Source organism: Ambystoma mexicanum, chromosome 6p (assembly GCF_040938575.1).
Source record: "Ambystoma mexicanum isolate Mex_15411 chromosome 6p, UKY_AmexF1_1, whole genome shotgun sequence".
In the NCBI taxonomy this organism is placed as follows: Eukaryota; Metazoa; Chordata; class Amphibia; order Caudata; family Ambystomatidae; genus Ambystoma; species Ambystoma mexicanum.
The window spans coordinates 318,613,090-318,634,240 of NC_090935.1; the positions used below are offsets into that span (position 1 = coordinate 318,613,090).

The window sequence follows — 21,151 nt, forward strand, 5'->3', positions numbered from 1 at the left end:
GCCGAGCGATGTCCTTGCCGTATCCGATCCATTAAACAATCTACATCTGGAAATTTTGTTTGACTTTTTCATCATAGGAAAGGATGTGGGGTTGAATCCATAAGTACAATGAAAGGGGGATATTTGAATGGCCGAATGTTAGGAGTTATTGTAAGCAAATTTGGCTAAAGGTAACAGATCCTTCCAATCTTCCTGGGCTGCTGAGACGTAACTCCTGAGGTACTCTTCCAGCGTCTGGTTAAGCCTTTCTGTCTGGCCATTGGACTGGGGATGGTAACCAGAACTGAGAGCCCGCGATATTCCAAGATACCAGTATTGTAAAGTATATTGTGGTCCTCTGTCTGAAATGGTTGTTTCAGTTAGACCATGCAATGTGAAAATATTGTTGATGAAAATGAGAGCCATCTGTGCGGCCGAAGGTACTCCAACAAGAGGGATGAAGTGTGCCATCTTTGTAAAAGTATCTACAGTGACCATGATGGCAGAGTAACCTCCTGAAGATGGTAGGTCTACTATAAAGTCGGTTGAGATTATCTGCCATGGGCGAGAAGGCAAAGGCATCCTGACTAATTCCCCTAGGGGAGATTGTCTAGGAGTTTTGGTTCTTAGGCAGATAGGACATGACTGTATGTATTCTTTTATGTCCTTCTGTAAATTAGGCCACCAAAAGAATCGGAAAACCAACTCCTGAGTAGAGATGAACCCACAGGGTCCAGCCATTTTGGAATTGTGGCACATGTCCAACACTTCTTCCTGAAGGGATCGGGTAGGCATGAATGCTCTACATCCATGGAAATAACAACCGTCCTCTCTTGACAACGCCACTCTAGCGGAGAGTGGGAGTTGTGATTTTACGGAGGGATTGGATTGACACTTAAGACGAGTCAAAAAGTCCGGAACTGTATGTATTCCCATAGCAATTTTAGGAAAGATGGGTTCAGACATAAAGAGGTCATTAGGAAGGTGTTCTTTGCGTGACAAAGCATCCACCCTTAGATTGTCCCTTCCAGGGATGGACGAAAAGGTGATTTTAAAAGATGAAAAGAAGTGAGCCCAATGGGCTTGGCGGCTGTTACAGGTCTGGGCATACTGAAGAATCGTACGATTGTGGTGATCTGTCCAGACTTCTACTGGAAATTTAGCTCCTAGCAGTAGGTGACTCCATTCTTCGAAAGCTCGTTTTATGGCTAGTAGTTCCTTTTCCAACACAGTGTAGTTTAACTCTGCTGGGGAGAGCGTCTGGGATAAATATGCCACCGGGCGTTCTTGATCGAGATTGTCCTGTTGTAGCAGGACAGTCCTGAGGGCATACTGCAAGGCATCGGTTTCCACAATAAACCTTCAGTTCTGGTCAGGAGTTAATAGAATAGGAGCTGAAGTGAATAGCACCCTGAGCCTTTTGAAAGCTTGGTCTGTGATGGGGGACCAAGCAAACGGAACTCCTTTTTTCAGAAGATTTGTCAATGGTTGTGTCAGCCTGGTGAAATCGGGAATAAATCTCCGAAAGTAGTTTGCAAATCCCACAAAATGTTGGATATCTTTACCTGAGATGGGAGTGGGCCATCTGAACTGCAGACACTTTTTCAGGGTCCATTGATATCCCCTTGGCAGACAGAACGTACCCCAGATAGGTTACTTGGGCTTGGTGAAAAGAGCATTTCTCCAACTTACAATATAAGTGATTCTGTCAGAGCCGTTGTAGTACCTCCTCTACGAGTTTTATATGTTCCTGGGCCGTGAACGAAAAGATTAGAATGTCATCCAAATAGACAACCACGTTGTGAAGGAGCAGATCGACAAAGAGGTGGTCCATAAAACGTTGCAAGACAGCCAAAGTGTTTGACAAACTGAAAGGCATCACTCTTTACTGGTAATGACCAAACGGCATTCTGAATGCAGTCTTCCACTCGTCGCCTGACCTTATTCGTATCAGGTGGTAGGCCCCTTTCAGATCTAATTTAGTGTAAATATTGGCCCCTTTTACTGCTTCCAGAATGTCCGGGATCAAAGGCATTGAATATTTGCCCGGGACAGTGATCTAATTTAAACCACGGAAATCAATGCAGGGACAGAGTTCAGCAGTGTTCTTCTTTGAAACAAAGAGGTGGCAGCGGGTGAGGTGGACTCGGTTATAAGACCGTTCATCAGATTGGTTCAGAGATACTCATGGAGAACCTCCTTTTAGTTGTCTGACAAGATGTACATTCGTCCAAAATGTAGGGGCTGGTCCGGCATTAACTCAATTGCGCAGTCATCCCTCCTGTGCCGGGGCACTTGAGTGTACTCGGAGGAGGAGAACACTTCTTGGTATTGATGATAGATCTCTGGGAGACCAGTGATCTGGTTGAGAGAAGTTACCCCCTGAGAGTCCACATGAATAGGAGCCGAGTCTACCATCACCTTCTATTGGTCCCCAATGCAATGCGTTATTCAATATTCAGAACCTAAGAAGAAGGAACCAGCCATCCAGTTAATGTAAGGGTTGTTCCTCGTGAGCCAAGGCAAACCTAGAATTACAGGATGATGAGCTGCACGGATTGTATCTAGGGTTAGGGTTTCTTGATGGAAAGAAATGGACATTAAGATAGGGCCGGTTTGATCCTTGATGGGCCCAGAGACCAAAGGACTCCCATCCACGCTTTCCACTGGGATGGACTCCAGCTTGGAGGAACAAGGGATTCCATGGGAGGCGGCCCACTGGTCATCAATAAAATTCCCTGCAGCCCCGCTATCAACTAACGCTGGGATGTCCTGCAGTAATCAGTCCCCGATGGAGAAAGATACTTTAAGTACTAACATGCTAGTATCGCTGTGGTTGGTACAAGAGGATGAATGAAATGTTTGCAAGGAACCCTGTTCTGGCATTGGGTCCCGGACTGTAGTTCCTCTTATGGCCAGACGCTGACGTTTCCCGAGCGCCTAGGTGGTGCAATTGGGCATTCTTAAACGGTGTGTGGGTTGGCGCCACAATACATACACAAGCCCAAGGTTTTTCTGCAGCTCCGTTATTCGGGAGTTAAGGGGCCCGTGCTGCTGAGCCCAGTTGCATAGGTTAGTCTGCGGACTGCGTTCAGGATGAAGGAGGAGTAAGAGATGGTCTTGATGCCTTTCCTCTTCTTCTTCTTTCAGTCAACCTCTCTTTCATCCGGTAGTCAACCTGCATAACAAGTGCTATGAATTCAGTAAGTGAGGAGGGACGCGGTACTCGTGATACCTCGTCCTTGAGGTGTTCCGACAATCCTCTCCTAAATATTGCGACTTGTGCATCGTCAGACCAAGTAGTCTCACTTGCCATTTGTTTGAAATTGGTAATATATGCCAGTATGTAAATCCAACAGATTGTCCACAAGATTGTGGAACTCTCCCGTCCCCTGCACACCCTTTATACTGTAGAAACAGTCAATATTTCTATACAATGGTAATATTCAGTTTCTTTCAGAAAAAAGAAGAAATTAATGAGAGAAGCTAATTCATGACACTATTATAATAAAACAGAATGATGGGGACCATCGGTTTTAATTGAATTTTAAATTAATTGTTATAGATATGAATTTCAATTCATTCATCATCCAGTCTTTGTAAACATAATAACATAAATGTGTTCATTTTGAGGTTACATTCAATATTATAATACAAGGGCATACAAGGTACTCATCACACTTTCTATACAATAGGCTTTTCACATGGTATATCCACAGAAAGTAATGATGAATATTTTCTCGACGCGTTTCGGGGTGTCCCCTTCTTCAGGAATTGATAGCCCTCTTCATTGCCGTTAATCTTTGTTTCGTCTATAATGTATGATACAATGATCAAATTTTAGATTCTCACTGATAACTGTCATTTAACTCTTGGGAGAAATTTTTAATAATAATCACCTGGATGTTCAATGTGGAATATCCTAACTGGATTTATTATCAATAGCAATATCAGCCCAATAATGGTTATTCAACCTGTAGATGTGATAAAAAGACAATAGGGAAAGCTCAATTAAAAACGGGATCTTAATTCATGAAGGAAAATCTAGTCATGTAATATCTAAGAAAAAATATTACCTTTCGGTATTTCTGTAAAAAGCTACTACATCCATGGAATGGGTCGCTGTGGTATGTAGAGAGTCCTCAGGTACGGAGGTAGTGCAGTAATGGGCGATTCCTCCACTCGTGTCTGTAAAAACACGTATATATACTATATTAGATACACGAAAACAATGGGGTGGGATCATTCTGTGGAGAGTATTCTGTGAAGGCCTCTAGGCTCATGATATGCAATTGGGGAGCTGTTTACAAAGGATTCTCTTACCTCCTTCCTGAGAAGATGGCCGGTGCTGTAGCTCGAACCGTTCTACACGGTTTTCGCTAAAGATGGCCACTATTTACATTATGACGTCATCACGTCGAAGCGTGACGACGTCACTATGTTTAGAACGTCAGCGTGTGACGGGAAAACAGACGTCATACGGACATATTTTAGAAAACAATGTGTAATTAACCAATAGTATATAGGTGTATATCTATACTGGTGCAGGGAGTTTGAGTCAAATGAAATAAAGGTGAAAAGAGTCGAAAGATAAATGTGAGGAGTGTCTCATGTAACTTCTGGGAAATCTATTGTTTACCACGGACAAAAGTTAATCGAATATTGGACATCCGTGTGTTTACTATTTCAAGAGAAGCATGCTCACATTCTATGGTCTGTAACTTAATACATCCTATGTCAGTAAAAAATCATCCTAAGTGAACTGAACAAATTCAAAAATGTATTTAACAGCAATTGATATTGTATCCACACTGGGTTTCTGATTGGGTCAGGGGAAACAGTATTTAGTTACAAAAATGAGGCTAAACTGTAATCTTCGTTCATCCCATTGGGAGCTAGACTGTTTAGTCTCTCTATCCAGAAGATTTCCCTCTGGTTCATACGTCTGGCATGATTGCCACCTCTTGGGGCTCTGTTCACAATTTCCAAAATCACAACCTTTAGTTGAGAAATATTATGTTTCTTTATGGAAAAATGTCTTGCTACAGGTGAGTTAACACTGTTGGTACGTATGTTACTTTTGTGTTCATTCCAGCGCTCCTTGGCTTTCCTTTGTGTCTGTCCAACATAGTAAATGCCGCATGGGCAGCTTAAACCATAAATGATTGATTTCGTGTCACAAGTGGCAAAATCCTTTAGTGGGATTTTTTGGCCATTTGATGGGTGTCTTACATAGCTTCCCTTCATTATGTTGTTACAATTGCCACAACTGAGACAGGCAAACGTACCTATTTTCCTCTTGGTGAGGGTTCTTTGATTGTCCACTCTCGGTCTTTCTGCTTTAACTAGGCTATCCCTGAAGTTCCGACCCCTCTTGTAGGCGATTATGGGTGGTTCAGGAAATAGTCTCTTTAGTTGTGGATCCAATTTGATTATACCCCAGTTCTTCTTGATCATCCTTGTTATGTGATGACTCTGTGCTGAATATCTTAAAGCGTAGAGAAATGGGATCTCCTTAGATCTATTTCTTGATATACGGAGGTCTTTCCTCTCCAATGTGAGTGTTTTTTCTTCTGCTTTCTTGATGATAGACTCTGGATAGCCTCTTTCCTTGTATCTTTGTGTCATCAATAGGTTTTCATTCCTCAGGGTGTCAGTTGTTGAGATAATTCTCTTTAGTCTAAGGAATTGGACGATGGAAATTGGAACCCCTAAACTACATTTTTTGGACGTTGAACTAGAGATTGGGGAAGATGGGATAATCACCAATATTTATCACAAACCCACCGATGTTAACAACACGTTACACTTCAGGAGCCATCATCCGACGCATTTAAAGAATAATTTGCCCTACAGTCAATTCCTTAGACTAAAGAGAATTATCTCAACAACTGACACCCTGAGGAATGAAAACCTATTGATGACACAAAGATACAAGGAAAGAGGCTATCCAGAGTCTATCATCAAGAAAGCAGAAGAAAAAACACTCACATTGGAGAGGAAAGACCTCCGTATATCAAGAAATAGATCTAAGGAGATCCCATTTCTCTACGCTTTAAGATATTCAGCACAGAGTCATCACATAACAAGGATGATCAAGAAGAACTGGGGTATAATCAAATTGGATCCACAACTAAAGAGACTATTTCCTGAACCACCCATAATCGCCTACAAGAGGGGTCGGAACTTCAGGGATAGCCTAGTTAAAGCAGAAAGACCGAGAGTGGACAATCAAAGAACCCTCACCAAGAGGAAAATAGGTACGTTTGCCTGTCTCAGTTGTGGCAATTGTAACAACATAATGAAGGGAAGCTATGTAAGACACCCATCAAATGGCCAAAAAATCCCACTAAAGGATTTTGCCACTTGTGACACGAAATCAATCATTTATGGTTTAAGCTGCCCATGCGGCATTTACTATGTTGGACAGACACAAAGGAAAGCCAAGGAGCGCTGGAATGAACACAAAAGTAACATACGTACCAACAGTGTTAACTCACCTGTAGCAAGACATTTTTCCATAAAGAAACATAATATTTCTCAACTAAAGGTTGTGATTTTGGAAATTGTGAACAGAGCCCCAAGAGGTGGCAATCATGCCAGACGTATGAACCAGAGGGAAATCTTCTGGATAGAGAGACTAAACAGTCTAGCTCCCAATGGGATGAACGAAGATTACAGTTTAGCCTCATTTTTGTAACTAAATACTGTTTCCCCTGACCCAATCAGAAACCCAGTGTGGATACAATATCAATTGCTGTTAAATACATTTTTGAATTTGTTCAGTTCACTTAGGATGATTTTTTACTGACATAGGATGTATTAAGTTACAGACCATAGAATGTGAGCATGCTTCTCTTGAAATAGTAAACACACGGATGTCCAATATTCGATTAACTTTTGTCCGTGGTAAACAATAGATTTCCCAGAAGTTACATGAGACACTCCTCACATTTATCTTTCGACTCTTTTCACCTTTATTTCATTTGACTCAAACTCCCTGCACCAGTATAGATATACACCTATATACTATTGGTTAATTACACATTGTTTTCTAAAATATGTCCGTATGACGTCTGTTTTCCCGTCACACGCTGACGTTCTAAACATAGTGACGTCGTCACGCTTCGACGTGATGACGTCATAATGTAAATAGTGGCCATCTTTAGCGAAAACCGTGTAGAACGGTTCGAGCTACAGCACCGGCCATCTTCTCAGGAAGGAGGTAAGAGAATCCTTTGTAAACAGCTCCCCAATTGCATATCATGAGCCTAGAGGCCTTCACAGAATACTCTCCACAGAATGATCCCACCCCATTGTTTTCGTGTATCTAATATAGTATATATACGTGTTTTTACAGACACGAGTGGAGGAATCGCCCATTACTGCACTACCTCCGTACCTGAGGACTCTCTACATACCACAGCGACCCATTCCATGGATGTAGTAGCTTTTTACAGAAATACCGAAAGGTAATATTTTTTCTTAGATATTACATGACTAGATTTTCCTTCATGAATTAAGATCCCGTTTTTAATTGAGCTTTCCCTATTGTCTTTTTATCACATCTACAGGTTGAATAACCATTATTGGGCTGATATTGCTATTGATAATAAATCCAGTTAGGATATTCCACATTGAACATCCAGGTGATTATTATTAAAAATTTCTCCCAAGAGTTAAATGACAGTTATCAGTGAGAATCTAAAATTTGATCATTGTATCATACATTATAGACGAAACAAAGATTAACGGCAATGAAGAGGGCTATCAATTCCTGAAGAAGGGGACACCCCGAAACGCGTCGAGAAAATATTCATCATTACTTTCTGTGGATATACCATGTGAAAAGCCTATTGTATAGAAAGTGTGATGAGTACCTTGTATGCCCTTGTATTATAATATTGAATGTAACCTCAAAATGAACACATTTATGTTATTATGTTTACAAAGACTGGATGATGAATGAATTGAAATTCATATCTATAACAATTAATTTAAAATTCAATTAAAACCGATGGTCCCCATCATTCTGTTTTATTATAATAGTGTCATGAATTAGCTTCTCTCATTAATTTCTTCTTTTTTCTGAAAGAAACTGAATATTACCATTGTATAGAAATATTGACTGTTTCTACAGTATAAAGGGTGTGCAGGGGACGGGAGAGTTCCACAATCTTGTGGACAATCTGTTGGATTTACATAGGTTAAAACAACCCAGTGTCAAGGTTGTTATTCTCCCCGGCACCCCGTAAATTTTCAACAAATCCTGTAAAAAAACCTTAAACCTAGGTGTGCGCTAGGCAACACAAATATTGGATTCTTAATATATGCCAGTATGTCTAGATTGCCTTGTCTGAAGTCTAGGCGATGTTCCTGCGAAGCTACCCTGATCTCCTGTCGGCCAAACATAGCATGAATGCTGTTGCAGAAGGCTGTGTGAGAATCTAAGATGGGGTTGTTACTAGTAATCAAAGGGTTAGCCCAGGTCAATGCTGGCCCTGTCATCTGGGATACCATGTATCCTACACGGAAGCGTCCAAGAATTCCTTGACCTTATGTGGATTCCCATCAAATTGGCCGCCTGGCAGAGGCCCAGGTGTAACCTCAGAGCAATGTGGAATGCGAGAAGCTGACGCCTGCTGTGCAGCCTGCTGTTGGTGTTGCCTCAGGGTAGCATTATCTTGCTTCAGCTGTTGGACTTCGGTTGTTACTGACTGTACTGCCGCAATCAGCTGTTGGATCTGTTGTTGTTGCTCCATGTTTAGAGGTCTTTAGAGTCCTCCTCTGACCCTCTTGGGGCAAGCGAACAAGACAGGCATTGCTATCTGTTATATCTGTTGTGCTAAGAAAGCGTTTTTTGTCCCAAGTGTGAACGGAGTAAACTCAAAAGACCACCTACCTGGGCTTGAATAAGAGATGATACTGGTTTCGACAGCTGTCCTGGTTGGTGGATGAAATCTGTGCTGTTCCCAGTTGTATTTAGAAATCCCCCTGAGAACCTCCTTGTAACCCGGCACAGAAGCTTGATCACCGGGAGGCCCCCGTGAGGGAAACCCTCATGGGGAATAAAACCCTGTGGAGCGTTGCTGGTCTGCGTGGTCTCCACGAGACGACCAGGCGTGGAACGTTGGTCTGTCCTAGATGTCTGGTACAGCTTTAAGAGGATCTGGTCTGGAACCGGACTGCAGATGAGTAGGAAAGAGAATAGAGAAATTAGCCCTGAAGGCCTATTTGGTATAGGGTATATTCCTTCTGTTCTGACTCTGGAGTCTATGAAGTCTTACCACAAGCTAGGGTATGGATGGGCTACTTGGTTATTGTTTGCCCAACCAGCTTTAGAAGCGCCTTTAAGAAGTAAAGGAAGACTGGAGGATAAGAGAATAAATGGGAGAAAAATGGTTACAAGAGAAACTAACCGTTCTGTTGTATATTTAACAGCTAAAGTACACGGGATGGAAGGTAAATATAGCCTACTCTGCAGTAGTCTGAGAAAACTCTTCCGGGCGCTGTTCTCGGGATCTTGGAGTGAGCCTGGATGACACAGAATGTTAATCCTAACTCAGGCGGAAGGAGAATGGAAATGAGGGAGTCTGGGCTATGCAGAATCATGTTTTATGCACAAAGGACAAAAGGGTGCCTACCGAAAGACAAGCTGCGCATGAGCGTAAGCCGCGAACTCGAGGGGCGGAGCTTACACTGCCCGAATTCAGGTGATTCCTGTAATACTACGTTTACAGTGGCAGCTGTACTCTACGTGAAAAAAGGAGGAAAAAGTATTACTGATAGATCTGGAAGAATACAGGTAGCGGGCACAAAGGATTAGTTCCCCGAACAAACTTACGTAGCGTTTGTGGGCTCCTAAGAGAGTAGCAACGCATAGCTTCCCTGGCGTTGCACAGTGATATACTAAGGAGGAAGTGGCGTGTGAGACTCGCAGTGCATGATGGGGATAATCAACTAGACTGCTGCTGTTACAGTCGGGTGGCAGTACGGCCACGTTGGAATCAGGCCGGGAAGAACCATCCCTGTTGAGGATCATCACAAATATTGCGCCAAGGGCAAACAACTAAAGTGCGCCCACCCACCCCAACTTGTGCACCGCTCCCTCAAATGCTGCAAACTTGGTCTTGTGTGCAATCTCTCCCCTGTGGCATACCCAACATCAGTGTGCCCCTCTTGCCTCAGACATATAGCAGAAGGTACAGCTTCTGCAGCTATGGGCCCAATGACCTGGGGTAGGCAAAAGCAATTGTGCATGCTGGCACCCCACCCAGTTAAAGGCCTAGCCCCTGCCAACTCTGCCGCTAACGACCAAATACTGCAGTATTATTCACATCACCCATCCATCTCAATCTTTTTGAGCCGCCAAGTGGATGAAATCAGATTTAGAATAGGAAGCCCATTGAAATCTATGGATGGGGTTTGCCTAGCTCTGTTTATGAACGGTCTCCTTGGTGGGTGATGCACCAAAGCAGTGCGATTTACGAGGTATGACTCACCATTCTTTTAGGAAAGGATGACACATTGCCTGTGATCATGCTGTGAGACATGGCACACATCAGCCTGTGGTGCACATTGTACAAATGGTCAACATTATGCATAAAAATAGTGCAGACCTTGAAACGGTGTATGAACACGTTCTCTTTTGGAGTTCAGGAGGGCATATTGTGGGCTGGAAAATGGCCTGACATTTTTCAGGTGTTAGCCAGCCACGTGGCGATTGTAATATGTTTTCAGGGTTGGGAACCGACATAAATCCCAATAGCAGTATTTGGCAGATAGAGCCGAGTTCTGACACTTACCCGGGCCACCACCACCACCAAGTAGGTAACAGACAACTTGTCCAGGCAGAGAACCAGCTTGTTATGGAGTAGAAGGCACCAAACATCCAGGGAGAGATGAGAGCGTTCCTTCCTTCATCTTGTTCCCCTTTCCTATGTGTGCAGCACAACCTTTCCTGATCCCCTTCTACTGCATGTTAACTACTTTCGGTCAGCATTCGCTCCCTTTTACATTCTGTACTCCTTTTGTTTTTTGTTCAATCCCTTGCTTTCTTTTGATCGTTTACCCACTTTCCTTTACTGTTTTCCTTCTCATTTGACACTTCCTCGTTAATTGGCTTTTGGATTCCATGTGATGGCCACTTTCTTCCTCCCCTCCCCACAGTCTTCTTTCATTCTGGCATTCTTGTACATGTTCTTTCTGCGTTTTCTCCTTTCATTCCTGTGTTCATGTTATTTGCCCTTCTTCAGGCACTAATCCCATCCTTGATCTTTCTCCCCCTCATTTTCTCACTAAGCCCATCCAGCACCCCACGTTCCCCCACTCACCCCACCTGCATTGCTCTAGTTTTACTTGGATTTCGCTTTTATTGTCAGTCGTTTCAGCACCCACTCAGCCCTGCCAATGCCCTTCGTGTGGGGGGCTAATGGTCCCAACTTGTCTAAGGCTGGCAGCGCCCTGCGAAAGGCAAGGCCTTTTAGGATGATAAAGAGGTGCTAAATGCTTGTGGGATGGGGTGTGCTGCAGGGAAAAGCAGGTTTGTGTCTTTTATCTGTAGTCAGTGCGCCGCGGACACAGACGTTAGCCTGATGAAACAGTCAGTCCCCCACGGTCTGTCCGCGACGGAGGGAGACCGATCCACACTTGCCCCTACCGTGCTCCACTCCCCATCCTGAGCCCCGGGCTGCCACTCCGTTCGCCCGCCCCTAGAAACGGATCTGGATTCAATAACAGAACTTCACCAATGTGGATAAATTGGCGAGATAGACCCCTGTAGCAAGTCAAGCCTAAGTCCAGGGCGCCTGCGCTAACACGAGCAGACACCAACGGAGTGATTGGCTGGGAAGGAGTTAGGGATCCATGCTTCAAAGAAAAAGCATCCCAGAAAGGCTAATCCCTTCACTTTTCCGTGTAGTCCATGCAGGAAGGGCGTGGCAGTTGTGCCGCAAAAGCCTGGAAGCGCAAGTCTAGGATCATGGCAGTGCAGCAACAGGTCCAACACAACAGTTATGAAACTAACACACAAACCTCTTTTTATTCAGCCGAACTATTAGTTTATGATCTCTAGCAACCCACCAGGTCATTACCATGTCACGAATACCCAGCATGGTTCAGAGCAAGCAGCGACTGCATGACTTCCGCCATGTTGTCGCTTTCTCGCCGCTGGGATCCCCAGCAAGGAGCGGTCTCATCCCTCAGCATCGATCTAGTAATCTCCAGGAATGAGACCCATGCCATCATCCCCCAACAGGTAAGTCGCCTTTCAGGAGGCGACTTACCTGTTGGGGGATGATGGCATGGGTCCCTGGTAATCGCTGCACGGTTTGGAGGTGTGTGCCAGCAGGAAACAGACTCATGATATGTAGCAATTTTAGTGGTGCCCAGTTTATAGGACAGTTTATAGGACAATTTAAGCCGAGCAGATAGCACAGCGAGTAGAGCGCTCGCTTTGAGATCCGCAGGTTCGTATCCCAGCAGGGCCAAACTCAGCCTTTCATCCTTCCGAGGTTGATAAATGAGCACCACACACCATGGGTAATAATAAATAGCGCACAGATGCCTGAGGATTTGTAACGCAATATAAATGCTAGATGATTATTTTATTATTTACAGTCAAGGATGAAGTGCTGCGATGGCCTCACCAAGTCTAACCTGTGAGTGCAAGTTGCTTACGGGTGACTGAGATGGGTGTACACGTTAAAGCAGGGAAAAGTAGAATACAAGAATAAAACTAGCTAGAAACCGGTTTTAAAAAAAAATCAAAAAAAGGAAAAAAAAACACAAGGCTCACTGGTGTACTACATGTCACACCGGACATCATGCCCTAGCGTGGGGTTTCATTTCACCTCCAACTGTATTCTTGGAATTGTAGTCTTTTGTCACTGCAATGGACTAACATAGTCTTCAGTAATTCAGGAGCACCCAATAAAGAGAGTTTGAATGAGGACTTTAAAGCAGAAAAATGTATGTGTTTGTTCCGGCGCTAAAGCAGTCTGGGTCATAATCAGACATTACCGACAGAGATAAGCACTACACTCGCTGAGCTACTTTGCGCGCTTATATTTGGTTACACTCTTGTTCCTAGTCTTGCACTTAATGCCTCTTGGTACCCATTGGCTTTACTAAGGACTCTGTCTGAGCTCAGAATGCCTTTTGCTGACTCGGCCCATTGTAGACACTAAACGTTGCGCGACATTGCATTAGTGCAGTGTTTCGAAGGATGCGTCCCTTCCCCAACCCATTTTGCTGTTCAATTACTTGCATGTGTATTGACGCGGAATATTGTATTCCGCACTTGATTTATTACTAATTCAATTATTGTGACATTTTCCTGAAACATATATCCTGCATTACAAAGTCAACATTTTTGAGCACAGAAAACAAAAATGGTCAGGGCTATGGGATACTAGGATAGAGGAATGTACAAAAAAAAGAAATGTGAAAAGAAGCAGTGGAATATGATTTAGCAGACTTGTGTCAGAAGACGGTTTGTTCTAACCCCGTAATGTTACCATGATTTAGAAATGTTTAACTGAGCCATCAATGTGAATGGTTCGGATAGGTTATCTTTCATCCTGGGCATAGCACAGATGTAGTGCTCTTAAAGCACCATGTCCAGTTTGTATAGAGGTGAATTGTGATGTGACAGACATTATTTGCACACAGCGCCAACTCTACCGATTTCCACACCATAGTCCACTCTGTAAAAAGAAAAATAAGAATGCATGTTACATGTTTGCCTGTACATTTACGGAATGTTTCCCAGAATCCTCCTGTGAACAGAAGGTCCTACCGTCCTACTAAGGATAGATAGTGCTCGATAAATATGTGGGGGCTATGGACCCCTCTGCCCCCACTTCTACAATTGAAAAAGATCAAGAACCTCCTCTCACTGGGCGATCTCCACCCCCCTCCCGATGTTTTCTCCTCTGGATGCTTGTAGAAGTCTTGCTGCCGAATACCCTGCTCCTCCGTCCTCTGTTAGCTGCCTCCCCCCTTGTACTGATCTGTTGCTATCTGCTTCGCCTGCCGTGTATTTCTCCCTACGAACTGTAAAGGGTACTATTCCTTCCCGAAGCTAGGCCTACACTCAATAAATACCATATTAATGATAATAAGAGGCAAGTCCCCGTAGTCACTTAAAAACCAAACCCAGGAGTTTCAAGTGGACCCTCTGCCATACCCGCAGCCAACGAAGTGCCTGTTGAGGACCAGAAACATTGTGAACCTTAGAAAGTCCATAGATTAGATGCTTACTGTTAAGGAAAGATTGCATTTATGAATTTCCCTCCATTTATGGACCCCAAACGTTTAGCTTTTGTTTGGCTATCGTATTCTGACTTTTTCCAGTGGAGCCCTGCCTTCAGCTGTGCTCCCCTGGCCTTTTGCTCACTTTTTATGGGGAAACTGACACGTCCTTCAGACTGTCAGTACTGGGAAACTGTTTCCCTTCGTCTTTGACTATGTTGCCATTTCCTGGTAACTTTTTAACATGGCACAATGTACCTTCCGGTACCATGCGCTAGGGTCTGTTTTTGTTTTATGTCCCTAGACGCCCTCAAAGGTTTTTTTGGTGATTGTACGAGTGTGTCTTGGACAAATTGGTGGTAGCAGTTACTTTTTATAGTGTTTCGCTTCTTTTTACTGAATCACATCACGTTTACCGCATTTGGTTCAAGACTGTGGCCAGGTCTGAAAAGGGCCAAGCCACAATGTCTTTTGTTCTGTCTCATGGCCATTTTGTCCCTTGCCTTCACCCAGGTTGAGTAACCTGGGTTTTCCTTAATTGGGCATGCAGCCTCCCGCAAAAACTGATCTCTTTTGCGGGCTTCTGCCCGTCATGGGTGTGTACCCAGAAGCGGGTTGGGACTGTCTGGTCCCAATACACACTAATGGTGCCAGGATGTCTGGAGAGCCTGAATGACTGAGACCACTGTGGACCATGATTGGTCTACAACTGGGATACCTGCAAGAGAGCAGATCTTCGATTGGAAGTCCTTCATTTTGGCAAAAAGCTAATCTTGGATAAGAGAAGGGGCTCCGCGTTCATTCCAGGTCAATCACCTGAGTTTTCACCGAACTACAGAAGGAGGCAAGTCTCCTGCACGAAGAAACGGACTCTTAAAACCGCAGAGACGCTTTGGAAGGTTTTGGCACCCTTCGTCCTCTGCTGTCCCGTCAGATCCCTGCTTTCTTCTTCATTCAAGGCCAGCCAAGGCGCTTCGCCCATTTGGAGTTTTGGGAACAACAGCTCTCGGCACCCCCTGCTTATTCACCTGACAAGCCCCTTCGGAAGTGTTCCTAGGGCATCCAGTGAACTGTCGAGCTCTACCTCAGGGTATCCGGCAGAACTGCTGCCGTCTCAAGGGCACACCCGAGACTTGGGACTTTGCTTGCTTGTGGTCCTGTGCATTCTCCTGCCATAATTTGCAGGCCTAGCTCCTCTGGGTCCAGAATTAGGAGAGTGCATAACTCTGCCCGCATCTGTGATTTCCGCGTCACTACCTGTTGGTGACAGTCGCTGTAGACCCATTGCTGTTCTGTTCTCCTGTGCCCTAATGCCTGCTGCACCAGAATTTTCTTCATACCACCTTCATTAGCTGAGAAAAGGCAACTGTCCCATCATGGATGATCGTTCTCCCCGCAGCAACTGAAAGCCGGTACGCTGCGAAATTGCAGGACTCAAACCTACTAGCAACCTCGAGTTTGGTCCGGACTGTGCCGAGGGGCGGTGAGTACTTGCATCACTTACCGGTGGCCCCATGCCACAACCGATCACTTTTACGCACAAGTATCCCTTAAAAGTATTCAATCTTGGCTGGTTTAGCCTGCGCTCCATAGCTATTCTCGCATTTTGAACACTGCTTTGCTGCCAAGGGCAGGGCCTACTCAAATAGTGGGAACTAATTCTTTATCGCCTCAAGCCCCTTTCTGACTTGCTACAGCCCTCCCAAGAAGACACGTTTTTTGCTTCACTTGCGCGATCATGCGTTTTTAAACACAACTGTACTGTTGAGCGCAGAGATCCCTTTTCTTAGGGCTGAACTCGAAAGTTAGGGAACGACTCAGAAGAATTGCCTAATGCTATTAATGTGTTAACTCAACCCTCTCTTTACAGGTTGTGGCTGTGATTTACAAACATAATGTATGTGTATATATCTATCTCTCTATATATATATATATATATATATATATAATAGTATAAGGATATTGTGTGATAACTGTTTTCACATTACGAAAGTTACTTGTGTCTATTGGTCCGTCCCACAAATGTATAAAATGTATAGATATTTTTCATATACACCTGTCTACGAGTCATTTGTGGTTTGTTGCTGTGTGTTCTCATTGTGGGCTTCCGATCACGCTCATCCCTCCCGAGACTTAGTCTTGACTGCCTGCCAAGCTACCTATATTGGTCTGGCTTATCCAGAAGTTTCCCCCTGTTTCACTAAACCGAGGGTGGCCTCCTAAACGTCTGTCCACTAGGTCAGAGTTTAGAAATCCATCTAAATACTTACCAGCATTTTGAATCGACTGCAGATGTTCCAGTTGATAATCAGGGATCTTGATATACAACTCACTAGAGTAACTGAGCATGGACTTAACCAAGGCTCCAAGGACCACTGTGGTTTTGGTAGATAAGGGTACATTCTGCAGAGTTGCTAGACTCTATAAAAAGGAGTTTTTAACACCCTTGTGAATCTATTGATTGATATAAACACTTCCCACATGACTCCTAAAGTCTTAATAAAGGGGTACTAATGGTCTCTTTCAAAGATTGTAAAAATAAACTTTGCAAGAAAAGATTAATAAAATTAGGACCAGCAGGAGCTAAAACATTTGCATGTTGTGTCACAACCAAGGCTAGAAGGTTATATTCCAGTGAACGTGTAGGTTTCAGCATTGATGGTAGAGAAACAATTTATTGGTGCGGTGGAAATTGAAACGGGCACCAAACGGAGTAGAAATCCCTAAGGGGCAAAAAGGGACACGTTTCTTTACGTAGATGTTCTGAATATCAGTTACTTTAAAGATGGAGAGAAAGTGTTCAAATAATTAGCTTTGACAAGACAGCAGGAATCCACAAGCTGACAAATTTTAATTCAATTTATCGTCGTCAGCTTGATATACTTTTCCCTGAAGATGCAGGCACCTAACTTTACAAATTCATGTTTTATATAAATTCTTAATGTATCTTTGAATGTTAGAAGGGAATTTGGGTTATCCAATCTCGTATACATGTTTTCTCGCCTGCAAAAATCTGACTTCAAAGTTTTAAGGAGAGCAGAGGACTAGGGATAGGAGGACTATTAGATTGTGCCTGCCGCAAGGGAGCCGTAGACTCGCATGCGGATCTAACCACAATCTGGCGTGGCCTCGAGTATTCTGTACATGAGCGCTGCAAAGCAAGAAGCGGAAGGTTATAGGTCAACACATGGGTTTCAATTAAGAGGCATTCATTCTTATTCCATGGTGGTCTAGAACCTAGACTATGATATGCAGGGCTATGAATCCAGATGTAAACAGTGATAGAAATAATCCTAACAAAATGATCAGTCCAGGGGTCAGGAAGTGTGTAGATCAGCGTAGCATTTGCACCTCTGACAACATTAGACTAAATTTGCTAAGGACACCAAGTCAGGCTCCTCCAACAAAACAAACAATTTCAGGCTATACTGGTTATCAGAGTGGTCAGCATATATATTAAAGTCCTCTAAAACCAGGATTTTGTTCAATTGTAAAGCTGCAGCTGGTAGAGCATTCTCCAACCCTCGCTAAAATTAATTTGATGGACGAGGTGAATGATAGCAAATTATATTCAATTTGCTTAGTGAAGTACTTGAATACTCTTGCCGATAAGTGGTGATGTAATTGGTACGACATCCTGTCATCGCCGGATTTTTCAAAGCCTGCCACTTCAACGTGCACTAATGTTCATCGAATCTTTTAGGGGGGCTGGGAAAGGGCAGATAAGGATTTGGGGTTAGGGAATAGGTAAAATAGGTGGGGGAGAGGGGATTTAGGAGGGGACTCCCATAAAAAAAAAGAAAATTCAATGAACATTTCCACATTGAAATGCCAGGCTTTGAAAATTCTGGCAATGAAATGACATGGAACCATGTAATTATGGACAGAGATTGTGCAATTGAAGCAATAGAACCCGAGGAGCGGGGTATTACTGGTATGGTAATGCCCCTCCCCTCTGAGGGTTCTATTGCTATTAGTACCACGGCATGTCTTACCGATGTGATAATAGCATTTTTTTCTCGAGCTGATAAACTGCGTTGAAACAGTTTATCAACTCGAGAAAAGAAAAGCAAAAAAAATGGCCACTAGGGATAGGTGTGAAGGCACTACACGTAGTCCCATCTCCCTTTCCATGGTGGCCATTAAAAAAAGAGAAGAAAAAAGTAAACATACAAAATACATGTAGTCCCCTCTTCCTTTCCATGGCGGCCGGGGAAGAAAGGAAAAGACCTCTGTGGGACTCAGCGCTCCGAATGGTGCCCCTCAGGTGATGACTTGGCAAGGGCCAATCTGATCGTTTGTAACAATCTGATTGTCTCTCGCCGGGTACTAATTAGAAATTACTTTGCGCTATTAGAATTAGATTCAGAAATATAATTGATTGTGCATGTGTAGTTTTCTTAGTGAGATGTTCACAGGCAAGCCAATTCTTATTTCTGTAAGCCAGTTACCAATATGTGGCGACTTCTCCAGCATAACGTAAGGGGACCCCCTTTCTAGTGATATTTGAATAAAACGGTGGGTATAAAATAAACAAATACAAGTTTATGAAATATTGTCCCACGTGAGAAAATGTAACTTCAAAATTGCTGGATTTGTTTTAAAGATAAAATCCATTCTCCCTGCCGCCATCTAGATTCTGAAGGCCATTAAGGCACTGGATAGAGCAATTATTTCAAACCAAAGAGAGAAAGATAGAATTACTATCCTCCATAAACCAGGTCTCTATTTCGAAAATGTTCCATTTATTATCTATGATGAAACAAAAATGGTGGTAGCATTAACTACTGCAGACCTTGAATTCTGAAGTTCACATTTTATGGTTGTGCTGGGGTGGTTCTGGTTAGAATCACTCACTGTATTGGCCCTGACAAGGGGGGAAAGAAAAAGGAGAACTGAGATACCAAGCTCCCTGATCTTACAAGGCCTGAATCGAGATGGACTTCTTTGCCCAGGTACTCACCCCTTATTTGAAAGTTGTTGCTGCTTTATGCCCATGTGGTACTATTAGGTCAGTTCTTGGAAAATGTCTATCCCATGATGACACAAAAGTCAAATCTGTTAACTTTGCCAATGCTTGTTGCGTTATGAGGAGAAATAAAAAGAGAAAGAAAATGTGTATAAATACTTTTGTGCTTACCAACATTTAAGATGACTTGAGGGAGAGTACCAAAGACAAGAGGCCAGAACAAAGAAGGCACATACCTTGTTACAGGATATGTATACATTCTATGAAGAAATAAAATTATAATAATTAGCACCCAGAGTGGGGGTGCAGCCAATTAGGTTCCACGGATCGCGGGCTGAAATCTTTAATCTCAGCCCATGTTCCACGGAACCTGGGGGCTGCCTCCAATGCCCCGCTTTGCCATCTTCCCCACCCACTCACCAATGCATTTTTTTTAAATTATTTTTTGTTAACTATTTTCCAACCCCCCATAACCTACTTATGTAAGTGGTGCAGCGGCGGGTGCTGCCGCCTCACCACCTCTTGCTTTTCCAGGACCCCATGGTAATGGAAGAGGGGCTCTGAATGGAGCACCGCCTACAATTACCATGGGGCCATCTTGGGGAAAGGATTTTCATGAATTGAATGGGACGTGCCCCGGTTACCATTTTGGTAACCCAAGGTGCTAATGGCGTGATCACCCCGTTACATGGGACGGGTGGTAACGTCCCAATGCCCTTGTTATAGGCCCTCATGATTACTTATTAACGTCATTATTGCCTAAAATGTGGTACTGAATTTATCGACCTGTGAGTTTGGTGGGAGTGGACTGTGTGTATCGGACCCATGACACACAGTAGCATCCTGTCCCCAAGGCAAGCATGTTGCCCTTGAGCTATGTGAAGGCATCATGAAGTAGACACAGATAACTTAATAAAGTTTGGGATGTAAACTTTTATTAAATCAAAAAGAGGGTTGGAAAAAGGCCTAATTTGCCCTATCGTAAGGTGGCATTTCTCTTCCTAAACGAAACTAATGATAGTCTGTGTCAGGAAGTCCAAAGCAAATGTCTGTCTGTGTCCAAAACCTACACTTGCCCTCAAATTTAATTGAATACAAGGTCAACAGCAACATGAGAAGTGTTCAAATAAAAGTTCAGAGCTTCTTCCAGCTCCTGTGACAAAGTTTCAATATAGTTTACGTTACAAAAAGAGGGGGCTCCCTTCCCCAAGCTTTCAAGTCTTTTAATCTTCCAAAACAACACAATTCCTGGGGATACGTCCCAGCGCATCTGGCTTGGTTACCTTTCATCAATTTCATAGGGTTCAGTTTCTTAATTTCAAATCACACAAGTTTTCCCTTTACATTCAATCACAACCTTGTAGATGATTTAAGTGGCTTTTCCTTAGGTGGGTGTATTATGTCTAGACACAGTTGTCAGACCACACAGTCCACCCATCACAGGTCATGCAAACCATGCACCTTACTTGCTTCTCCTTGAAATGCACACTGCAACTGTGTCAGCTCTACAGTGGTGCTTGGCTTATTCCCATTTCACATCCTCTTGATGCTTTACCACGGTTTGGTTTGCCACCATTCACTAGTTGCACTTTCACATGTTCTCGTGGCTCTTGCCACTGCTTTATTCTCTCAAGTTACATCTGAGTTTAGGGCCCTTTAGGAACGTGCATATGTAATGGATGGGATCATACAGAATAATTCTGAGTCCAAATAGCCAAACCAACTCAGGAAGATGGCCAAGTATTGTTTTATTAACAATTATCTAAAACAGGGAGTTTACAACGAACATCAACGGACATACGCTCAGTATCTCTCAGCAATCTTTTCACAAAACAGACTTTATGCCAAAAATATGTCAGAGGTGATGTCATACTCCATGGCAATAATGAAAAACCTATCAAGGGTCAGATTGGCTAAGGGGAACATCTAAGTTTAATTTCTATAGGAACT

General features: G+C 43.4%; 1 protein-coding gene and 2 long non-coding RNA genes across 8 annotated transcripts in view; 1 reads left to right on the top strand and 2 right to left on the bottom strand.

Annotated features, from left to right (window-relative positions):
* The window catches only part of PDZD2 (PDZ domain containing 2), a 1,567,362-nt gene that overhangs the window by 677,562 nt on the left and 868,649 nt on the right, over positions 1–21,151 (bottom strand). The window lies entirely within an intron of this gene.
* Positions 3,482–5,638, bottom strand: LOC138511411 (uncharacterized). The gene is made up of 2 exons (XR_011280614.1): positions 3,879–5,638; positions 3,482–3,791 (listed from the first exon to the last, which is right to left on the bottom strand). It is a non-coding gene; the product is annotated as an uncharacterized lncRNA (long non-coding RNA).
* Positions 5,683–8,025, top strand: LOC138511412 (uncharacterized). The gene is made up of 2 exons (XR_011280615.1): positions 5,683–7,628; positions 7,716–8,025. It is a non-coding gene; the product is annotated as an uncharacterized lncRNA (long non-coding RNA).